Below are 12152 nucleotides of genomic sequence, written 5' to 3' on the forward strand. Positions count from 1 at the left end.
GGAAATGGAAATTGGAGAGGTCAGAATCCAAATGACACTTCAATTTTATCTATAACATTGTATTAAAAATAAAATAACTATGAATTAAATACTGTAACATAGCAACACTTGTTAATCTCAGATGATAGGTATCTGGGTATTTGTTATGTTATTCTTCCTACATTTCTGTACATTTTTTGTTTTATATTTAATCTACTACGCAAAATTACCCATGTAAGTGAGCAGCATAGCTTTTTTAGTATATACAGTAAGAAATTTTACTCCAGAAGGACAAGAACTATGATAAATGCTGATTTATACATTACTTAATTACATATAATTTAAAGTGTGGATATTTCTGTAATATTAAATACAACATTTAACACATTTAAGTGTAATCAAGCAAAAAGAAAGTAAATAACTTGAAACTCATGGAGAACAGTAGAGATGATCTAATGCTATATATCTCAAAAACACTGGTGAACATCAGCAAGTGTTTCTATGAATTCCAAGGTCCATTATCTGATCTATAAAGTCTGTTCTCCAGAAAGATGGGTAGGCAACATATTTAAAATTCACGAACTGCATTCCAAAGTCCAAGGCCCACTGGTCGAAAGTATAGAATAGTGCTTCTTGAAGTATGGAAAAGCAACACATCTCCAGTGCTTGAAAACATTATAGAGTCCTTGATCTACCCAAGATTCTTCTCATCTGTCCCTATGATGCCGGTACCCTGAGAATCTGCTTTTTAACAAGTACCTTGGGTTTTTGTATACAAAGTTTTAGAAACACTGGTATAGATCATTGACTTTTTTTTCTCACTTAGAACTGTGCTCAAGACACAGCTGGAGGGATGAAGGCTAAGTTAAGGTGAGAACTGATTAAATGCCAAAAGGTGTTTCCAAAGGAGGTTATAAAATCTGCTGTTCTGGGAATGCTGAAAAAATGCAGTCTTGCTTAATAACAGAAGACTTTTGACTTCTGGAAAGCTTTCATAGCCCTATAAGGTTTAAGATAAATTAAATGCCCAAAGGTAAAGAATAAGAAACTGAATAGGTTTGGAGATAAGTTAATAATACAATAATGGGATAGGCAGGGACAATTCTGGGGCTCCTTTAGAGCTGCACAATGAGTTTTCCAAAACTTTAGGACTAAAGAAGTATGTGAGAGCAAGTGTGGTACTGAAGCTTCTTGAGTGACCCTCTGAGATAGCAGTGACTAGAACATGTGCTGTGCTTTCTTCCAGCTGCACAACTTTCCTGACCTGAGCTGATCTGATCATCCATGGTTCTCTCATCTTCTCCCAAGTATTATTACCTCTGGTTCCCGGCAAGCTCAGCATACACAACTGGATCTAATATATGCGCGCGCGCACACACACACACACACACACACATTCAGAGCTTTCCCATTAACACACCTTCTCTCCAAATAAATCTGAATGGCCTAAAATTGAGAGAAGGTAGATGTTAATTTTCATTAAGCTCAGAGTCAAAATTTTGCTGCCCTGCTATGACTATATAGAGGAGTTATCAGTTTTAAGCACCTTTTGACCTCTTTCTAAACTTTATGGCATCCATGTGTGCATGTACACACACACACACACACACACACACACACACACATATCAAGAAGTACATTTTGTAAAAAATAAAAGCAACTGCATTGGACTAAAACAGCCAATCACATGCCCCTGCCAACCCAACTACTTTTAGTTTCAGAGACCAAAGACATGAGTTAAATTGGATCACAAAGGAGAGAGTTTGGACTTAGAATTGAAGCTTTGAGTTTAAATTCAGATTCTAACCTTCACTAGATATATCATTTATGCCTTACTACATGTGTGCAGCAGCTTTAAAATGCATTCAGTGGAAGATTATTTTCAAGAAGAAGTGAAATGGAGCAAAGTCAAAGTAAGAGAAGAAAATGAAAAAAAATCACTGTAAGATCAACACTCAAATAATGTCATTATTACCTTATTATTTTGTTATTATAGGTCACAAATTTGGTTCTAAACCTTCTGGAAGGCAAGACAAATGAAAATGCATGCCCAGTTACGTAATTTACAGCATCCATAAGACTAAAACAAAGTTTTCATTAAGAATGCAACTATTACTGTCACTGAATCCAGAGAGAAATTTTTCCCATTGGGTTTTTATAATGAGGACTAATGCAGTGAACAATGTCCTCCAAATAGCCTTAGAATAAACGCAAGAATGAGTTTCCTATCACGTACCTCATGTACCTTGATGTAAGCCAAAGTACAATGTTCCGAAAGCACAGTGCTATAAAACCAGTTCTACAAAAGAGACTAAATGATGTGTTAGGTACAGTTCCCTGATGGGGGCTTCAAGTACCTGCAGTAGAAGCCACAAACCGGCACAAAATAAGCTACATCTAGGCCACAGATGTATTTTCATGGGTCTGTGTGGGGTTTATTATTATTATTTCCCACATTCAAATTGAAAGTTCCAAATAAGGTGCACATCCAATGTGTGCTTGTTTTTTACTTAGCAGATCTGGCCCACCGAGCCACATCCCCACCTGAGGATGTCACCAGAAACTGGAGAGCATCTATCTCGTACTCACTGTCCCCTCTCTGACCACCTCAGTCATCAGCTCTGCCTCCTCAGCCCCCAGAACTCATATGAATTTGAAACTCCTCATCGGGAGGAATGAGTAGATTATATTTATTTCAGACAGCGCAGCCCCAATATTTCTCTCACTGAGCTTTGAATAAGTATCAAGCAGCAACAAAATTCACTGTGTGGCCTTGAGCAAGTGATTTCATCATCTCCATTCTCTCATCTGAAGAAAGGAACTAATAATACCTACTTCTCAGAGCTGTAAGAATTAAATGAGATACTTTCAAAAACACTTCACTGCTAATTACTATTCAAATGAACCATATTATCACCAGAAATGATCCACAATGTTAGTTTACCTTATCTTAATCATAAGGGATTTTTAGGAATACTTTCTTCATGAGATGACTGTGCCATTTTCATAAATCTTAGTATTTTGTTACCTATTACAATAGATATTGCTTGTGCACTACTTCAGATTCCCTTGGTCTACCCTTTGCCCCAGCCCCTTCTACAATGGCAACTTCAGTGGAGGTTTCAGCAGCTTAAAGCAGGTACCACTCAAGAGCTCTTCACCTGGGATCTGTGGAATACACCTCCTGCTTCCTACCTCCTCCAATACACACCATGGGATGCCATCAGAAACCAGCATGGTACTCACATGCACATCCCAGAAGTTAATACCCTTGGGACCACCCTTAACAAGTGGGTGATTGGGAACTGATAGCTAAATACTCCCCACTTTTGTCCCACAGGTGAAGTTTTTTTTTTTCTTTTTAAGATTTTATTTATTTATTCATGAGAGATACAGAGAGAAGGCAGAAACATAGGCAGAGGGAGAAGCAGGCTCCCCTCAGGGAGTCCAATATGGGGACTCAATCCTGGAACTCTGGGATCATGCCCCGAGGCTGAAGGCAGACCCTCAACCGCTGAGCCACCCAGGAGTCCCACAGTTGAAGTTCTTGTGACACATTTGATAAAGCTCCTCAGAAAGTCCCAGCAACGACCAGGTGCCAGTCACTCATACGAGTGGCTATTTCAATTATACCTCATGTTTTTGTCTTTCCCTCCTTCTGTGGTCCCATCCCTCACGCTTGTCCCTGAAATTACTTCCAAGCAAAACTTACCAGCAACTCATATGAGTGAGTTTTGCCTCCAGCAATGCTTTCAAGAAAGCCCAGGCTCAAACATCCTCTAAAATATGCTCTTAAAGAGAAATTATCCTTCAAAGAACTGCATCAAGAAAATGAAAAGATAACCCAAAGAATGGGAGAAAATGTTTGCAAATTAGAGATCTGATAACAGATTTGTATTCAGAATATACAAAGAACTCTTAGAACTCAATAATAAAAAGCGAAGTAGAATAACCCTAAACATCTTTCCAAATTAGATATATACATGGCCAATAAGCAAATGTAAGGATGCTTAACATCATTAATCACCAGAGAAATGCAAATCAAAACCACAATGATATACTACTTCACATCCACTAGAATGGCTATAATCAAAAAAGCCAAATAAGTGTTGACGAAGATGAGGAGAAATTAGAATGCTCAGACATTGCTGATGGGAATATAAAATGATGCAATCACATGGGTAAATAGTCTGCAAGTTCTTCAAAGTTTAAAAACCATTACCATATATCCTAGCAATTCCACTCCTAAGAAATACCCAAGAGAAATGAAAATGTACATCCACATAAAAATATGTGCATGGATATTCATAATAGCATTATTCATAATAGCCAAAATGTAGAAATAACTCAAATGCTCATCAAGTGATGAGTGAATAAAGTATGGTATATCCTTACAATATAATAGTATTCATCAATAAAAAGAAATGAAACACTGACACATAGTAATACATACTAAAACATGGATAAACCTTGAAATAGATGCTAAGTGACAGAAGCCAGTCATAAAGGACCACATGTTATTTGACTCCATTTTTGTGGAAGGTCTAGAATAAGCATATCTATATTGAAATAAAAGCAGATTAGAAAAAAAAACAGATTAGTAGTTGCCTAGTGCTGATGAAGATGGAGGGATTATGGGGAACAGTTAAGGGGTAGGAGGTCTCTTTCTGGGGTAGTAAAAATATTCTAAAATTGTTTTATGTTGATGCATGCACAACTCTGAGAATATAATAAAAGTCATTAAACTGCAAAATTTAGATGGGTGAGTTATATGGAATGTGTATTATATCTTAATAAAGCTATTAAAAAAGAGAGGTCACAATCATTTTTAACCTATGAGAGCCTATAAACTATAGTTGCTGGTCATTTTTATAAAACACCACTGGATTCTCCATTTGCCTTTTTCTTTGCTCACTGGGTAATTTTCAACTACTTCAAAGAGTACTGTCCAGAACAGAGAAAGGTTTCTGCAACATCACTCATCTCTACCTTTCTAGTTTTCTGTTACCTATTATATAGGATATCTGAAACGAAGTTACCACAGTCCTAACTGTCCCTTATACTCCCTAAACTAAAAGACAACCACATCTTCTCACCCAGCTGCCTACCATACCCACATTTCACCCATCACCATCCTCCCAAACTCCTGTGATTTAATTCATACTCACATACTCACAGCTCCCACTCCCTCCATAATTAAATTCAGGTTTGGAATTCATTGAGACTATTGTTGCTGGTGATTGAACCTGTAGAAGTGAGTGATAAGATAGCTACCCACACACACAAATCCCAAAACATGAAATAAGCAATGTAAATATCCCTGTTTAGTCAATATCAGAAATGACACAGGAAAGATGGAAAGGTTGATGAAACAGTCATCCATACTGGTTTCACTATACATCATTCTTACGCCTTGGATTCTACTTTGCATCTCATTCTTGGTGGAAAAAAAAAAAAACAATGAGCATTCCCCCTTTCTGGAAAATGATATTTTACCATGTTTTAGCATAACAACACATTTCTGGCATTTATCTTAGTCAGATACAAATCTTCTGAAATCCCATTGATAAGTATTCTTAAACTTAAACTGGAAGAAATTTATACCAATAAATTATTGTCACAATAGCAAAAATAAAAGATGTATTGTCCACAATCTTAGCTCTTATAAAAGAATAGCTGTATTTTTAGACAGTTTGAGAATGGCATTGAACATAAATTTCTCAATTTTAATATCAGAAAATACTGTTCTAACAGTGATCCCACATATCCAATGAGTTAAAATGAGCTGACTTAACTGCTCAATGTCAGCATGTAAGCCTGATTCAAGAAAGATGCTCAAGAATTACGATAAATTTCAGTGGATAACACTGGTTATTACTACTATTATCCCCAGTTTCTGTATTTCCTTCCATCCTGGGCCTCAGGCCAGACCTGCTGGGAAACTATAAGAGAGGAGAAACAAAACTTGTTTATCATAATCTCTTTTCAAGCTGAGCATGGAGTTATCACAATTTTAGTTCGGCAATAGCCTCACTTAACTGCAAGAAGGAGGCCTATCCCTCACTTCATCTTTTCCAATCTCTGGCCAGGAGGGCTTAGAAATAAAGTTTTTAGCTTTTTTAACTTCTCCAAACTTAAAAAACAAAAAAGGTTTAAAAAATTCACCTCATCAGAAAAATAATCCCTCACCCACATATACATACATTTATTTATAAATTATATATTAATTACTTATATTATGTACACTATCAACATATACAAAAATAGAAATTATAAGTGAAAAGATTAATATGGAATACACAATATTTTTTATTTACTAAATACCAGACTGTCCCTTCACACCAAAAATAATACTAATGTTTTAGTGAGGTAAGTAAGTGTGGTGCAATCACCTCATAGTTTACGAAAACTCAAATTACAGGATAGGGAATGTGTCTGCTCTGCCATTTTCTTGCTGTTCATATGTGTTGAGATTATCCTCAATTCATAGTTTCTCTCCTAAAATGTTAAGCATTTAGCTATCTTATAAAGATTACTTTAGCTAAAACGAAACGAGAGAATATAATCTGTAATTCTTTGTAACCAACCCAAGCAACGTGCTAATTATTGCAATATGCTAAAAACAAACCAAGAATGGAGGAGATGTGACCACTGATCCTTCCATATTGTAAAATTTTCCTTAGGCTATGTGATTGTTCAACACATAGAGCCAAGGAATCACAGTCAATTCATTAATCAAATATTAGTAAATCTTCACTTCTACCTTATTATATTATTATTAGAATTTTTCAAAGAAATGTTCTAATATTTTCCTCCTATATCCTGATGTATCTTACACATTCTGTAGTATATGCTTACTCGTTTTGGAAACCACTGCTTTAAAGGTCAGTCTAGCTGCAAAGTAACAACTCCTTGATTATATATCAAATCTGTAGAATAAATATACAAGTGTCATCAGAAATGGATTTTCCTGCATGTTATAAAACGCATGAATAGAGTGGCTTAAACAAGATATTTCTCTCTCACATAAACAAAGTTGGAAGACAAGGAGAAAAGAGCTAATGTGGCACTCCAGGATGTCAACCTCCTACCTTGCTCCTTTTCCACCCCTACCCAAGCTTCTCTTCAAGGTCCAAGATGGATGCTTGGGCTCCAGACATCTGACATCACAGCTAAATTCCAGTCAGCAATGCAAAGAAATGAACAAAGGAAGGCACATTCCATAAGTTTCACATAAAAGTTTGACAATATTCCATTTGAGATAAATTACTCCAAAGTCTACACTTAGCTACAAGGAATCATCAGAGATTCTATTATAAGAGAGGACAGCCAAGAGTCTCAACCACAACGCATGAAGATACACACACACACACACACACACACACACAGAAACAAGGAGAAGAAATGTTGACAAGGTTCCAGTCCGAGATGGCAACCTTGGAAGACCCTGAACTCACCTTCTCCACAGGACACAACAAATTATACTTATTTATAGTACAATTCCTCCTGAAGAAGAACTGAGGGCTGACTGAACAGCTTCTACACAGCAAAAGATGAAACAGCAAAAGAGAACAGCGAGTAAAAAGGATACTCAGTACCAAACTTCATCCCAGAAGCTGCAAACTACAGTGAGAAGAGATAGTACTGAGGGATCAGGAGCACATTCCTTTGTTCTTAGGCACAGAAAAGAAGCCACATTTAATAGATCAAATAGTGTATAAAAGATTCAGCCCTAGATCTCTGCCAAACAGTGGAGGAGCATCTATAACTCTCTGTGGTCAGACAGACTGGCAAGCAACATGGCTTATACTCCCTTCTTCACCTTGAAAAGTCAGACCAGAGCAGGATTCAGGCACCTCAACCAGCCTGCTTCCCCATTGAGTTCCAGGACCCTAGCCTACACTAGCCCTAGTTGTCCTGCTAAGGTGGCCATGGAGCTGGTTAGCATTCATCATGGCTCCAGACTCTACACCAAGTAACAGGTGCAGAGCACCCTGGAACACTCCAGGCCCACATCACTTCAGGTTCTGATAGTTTGCTAGGGCAAACTTGCAAAGAGCATTCCTGGACCTCTCAGGTGACACATGCTTCAGATCCAGCACCCTCAAAACTTCAGCCCATGCCTGCTTTGGTTTCATCCACCTTGCCAAGGCACCCTACATAAAGTATCCTAGAACCTTCAACCATGCTAGCCTTGGCTCCAGTCACCTGGCCAGGACACCCCCTGCATTAAGTATCCCAGGGACACCCCAGCTTGTACTCATTTCAGCTTCAGCTATCCTGCCAGGGCACCCATTGCATAGAAAACCCAGGGAGCTCTCAGCCTGCATACTGCCGAAGCTCCAGCTGTCCTGTCAGGGTACCTACTGTGTGGAGTACCTCTGGAAACACCCAGCTTGTACCCATTTCAGCTTTATCTGTTTTGCTAAGGTATCTGTTGTATGTAGAGCCCGGAAACCACACCAATCTTGGCATACTTCAACTTTAGCTGTCCTTCCAAGTCACTCACTTCATGGAGAGCCTGGGACCCCTAGCCCATGCCAACCACAGCTTTAGTCAACTAGCAAAAGTCATTAAGCACAGCAAAAGTTACCATACACAAGACCATTCCTTCAAGTTTAGGATAAGTGGCTGTCCACCTAATCTATAGAAACTAGAAGAATACAATAACTAAGATGAAAAATACATCACAGGGAATTTATAAGGAATCAACAGCAAACTAGTAATACAGAAGAACATATCATCAATCTGGAAGACAGGGTAAGGGACAACACTCAAACTGAACAGGAGAAAGAGAAAATAATTTTTTTTAATGAAGATAGGTAAAGAAATTTCTTGGGCAACATGAAGAGAACAAACCTTCATATCATAGGGATTCTAGAAGAAGAAGAGAGAGAAAGGGACAGAAAACTAATTTGAAGAAATAATGGATGAAAATTTCCCTAACCTGGGGATGAAAAACATTCATATCCAAAGAGTTGATGAACAAATAAGATGAACTCAAAAAGACCCACATCAAGACACATCAAAATTAAAATGTCAAAGCTTAAAAACAAGAAAAAAAAAACCTATAAAAGCACCAAAAGGAAAACAATTTGCTATGTACAAGGGAACCACCATAGGACTATGAGCAGATTTTTCAGCAGACCAGAACAAAGTGGCATGATATATTCAAAGTTCCATAAGGAAAAAAACTACGATGAAGAATACTATACCTGATAAGGTTTTCATTCAGAACTGTAGAAGAGATAAAAGAGCTTTCCAACAAACAAAAGTTAAAGTTTATTACCACTAAGCAAGCATTAAAAGAAATACTATGAAGGTTTCTTGAAGTGTAAAGGACAAGACCATAATTAGACTAAGAAAATTATGAATAAAAAGATGTAAAATATGACAGCATATATATAAAACATGGAGAAAGTAAAAATAAATACATAAAAGAAGTTGGTTTGGAATGTGTTTGAATTTAAAAGACCATCAACTTAGTATAGACTGCTAATTACTTAGAAAGTTATATACGAACTTCATGTATATATATCTAACATAACACTATAGAGACTCATCAACCACAAGGGAGACAGAAGAAGACAAGAAGAAATGAACAGAGAATAACTCCAAAAACAACCAGAAAACAATTAACAAAATGGCAATAGTACATATCAATAACTACTTTAAATGTAAATGGTCTAAATGCTTTAATCAAAAGACAGGGATGTAGGAGGGATTTAAAAAAAAAAAAAAAACCTTCTATATGCTACCTACAAAAAACTCACTTCAAACCTAAAGACATATACCAACTAAAAGTGAAGGAACAGAAAACACAGATGGGAGGAAAAAAAAAAAAGCCAGTGGCAATACTTGTATCAGACTAAACAGATTTTAAAACAAAGACAAAAGGCATTGCATAATAATAAAGGGATCAATTCACAAGAAGATATAGCAATTGCACTCAACCTCAGAGTACCTAAACACACAAAGCAAATATTAGCAGACATAAAGAGAGAAATTGATAGTAATACTATAATAGGAGGGAACTTTAACACCACATTATATCAATGGATAGATCATCTAGGCAGAAAATCAATAAGGAAACAGTGTCCTTGAAAGGCACATTAGACTAGATGAACATAACAGATATAGGCAGATCATTCTACCCATAAACAACTGAATACAGATTCTTTTCAAATGCACATTCTCCACATCAAGACACGTTAGATCAAAAAGCAAGTATCAATAAATTTAAGAAGACTGAAATAACACCATGTGTCTTTTCTAACCACACCTTATAAAACTAGAAAAGAATCACAAGAAATAAACTGGAAAAAAAACATAAACACATAAAGGCTTAACAACATGCTACAAAACAATGAATGAGTCAACAAAGAAATAGAAAGAATACATGGAGACAAATGAAAATGGAAACAGTGCTCCAAAATCTTTGAGATGCAGTGAAAACATTTCTAAGAGAGAAGTACATAGTGATACAGGCCTATTTCAAAATAAATAAATAAATAAAGCTTAAATAAACTTACACCTAGTAGGACTAGAAAACAACAACAACAAACACAGTTCAAGGTGAGTGGAAGGAAGAAAATAATAATACCGGAGCAATAATAAATGACATAGATACCAAAAAAAAGAAAGAAAGAAAAAATCAATGAAACCAAGAGCTGCTTCTTTGAAAAGATAAACAAAAGTAATAAATCCATAACCAGACTCACCTAGATAAAAAAAAGGACCCAAATAAATAAAATCAGAAACAAGAGAGAAGTAACAACTGACACCACACCAACAGAAGGAGTTATAAGAGAATACTATGCAAAACTGTATGCCAACAAATTGAACAACCTAGAATAAATGGATAAATTTCTAGAAACACACAATCTTCAAAAGCTGAATCAGGAGGAAATAGAAAATCTGGGGTGTTATATGTAAGTAATGAATCACTAAATTCTACTCCTGAAGCCAATATTACAGTATAAGTTTACTAACTAGAATTTAAATAAAAACTTTTAAATAATTAATTAATTAATTTAAAAAAGAAAAGAAAAGAGGAAATCCAAAGAGACCAATTACTAGTTAAAAAATTGAATCAATAATCAAAAAACTACCAAAAAATAAAAGTCCAGGACCAGACAGATTGCTGGTGAAATTTACCAAACATTTTTAAAAGAGTTAATACCTATTCTGCTTAAACTATATCAAAAAATACAAAAGGAAGAAAGCTCCCAAACACATTCTATGAAGCCATAATTATCATGATACCAAAACCAAACAAAAATATCACAAAAAAGTCTACATACCACTAATTCTGATGAATATAGATGCAAAAATCCTCAACAAAATATTAGCAAACTGCATTCAACAATACATAAAAGGACCATTCACCATAACCAAGGGGGATTTATTTTAGAAATACGTGGATCATTCAGTATTCACAAATCAATGTGCTACAGCACATCAACAAAATGAATAATAAAAATCACATGATCATCTCAACAGATACAGAAAAAGCATCTGACAAAACTCAGTATCTGTTGATTATAAAAACTCTCAACAAAGTGGGCATACAGAGAACATACTTCAACATAATAAAGGCCAAATATGACAAAAACACAGCTAACATCATGCTCAATGGTGAAAAACTGAGAACTTTTCCTCTAAGATCAGGAAGAAAAGAATGTCTACTCTCACTACTTTATTCAACATAGTACTGCAGCCCTAGCCACAGCTGTCAGACAAGTAAAAAAAATAAATAAGAGGCATTTGTATTGGTAAATAAAAAGTAAAACTGTCACTATTTGCAGATGACATGATATTCTGTATAGTAAATGCTAAAGACTCCACCAAAAAACTATATGAAGTAATAGATGAATTCAGTAAAGTTGCAGGATACAAAATTAATACCCAGAAATCAGTAGCATTTCTATACACTAATAACAAAGTAGCAGAAGGAGAAATTAAGAAAACAATTCCACTTACAATATACCAAAAAGAATAAAATACCCAGGAATAAATTTAACCAAGGAGGTGAAAGTCCTATACTCTGAAAAGTATAAAACACTGAAGAAAGAAATTGAAGATGACACAAACAAATGGAAAGATAGTCCATGATCATGGATTGAAAGAATTAGCATTGTTAAAATGTCTATACTATTCGAAGCAATCTATAA

General features: G+C 35.8%; 1 long non-coding RNA gene across 2 annotated transcripts in view; it reads right to left on the reverse strand.

The window, feature by feature from the left end:
* Positions 1-7552, reverse strand: part of LOC144288973 (uncharacterized) — a 235682-nt gene extending 228130 nt beyond the window's left edge. For both annotated transcript variants that reach the window (XR_013357030.1, XR_013357029.1), the window contains exons 1-2: positions 7437-7552; positions 7071-7151 (exon numbers count right to left, since the gene is read on the reverse strand). This is a non-coding gene — a long non-coding RNA (uncharacterized LOC144288973). The remainder of the gene's footprint in view (positions 1-7070; positions 7152-7436) is intronic.
* Positions 7553-12152: the final 4600 nt, after the last annotated feature.

This window comes from Canis aureus, chromosome 18, assembly GCF_053574225.1.
Source record: "Canis aureus isolate CA01 chromosome 18, VMU_Caureus_v.1.0, whole genome shotgun sequence".
Lineage (NCBI taxonomy): Eukaryota > Metazoa > Chordata > Mammalia > Carnivora > Canidae > Canis > Canis aureus.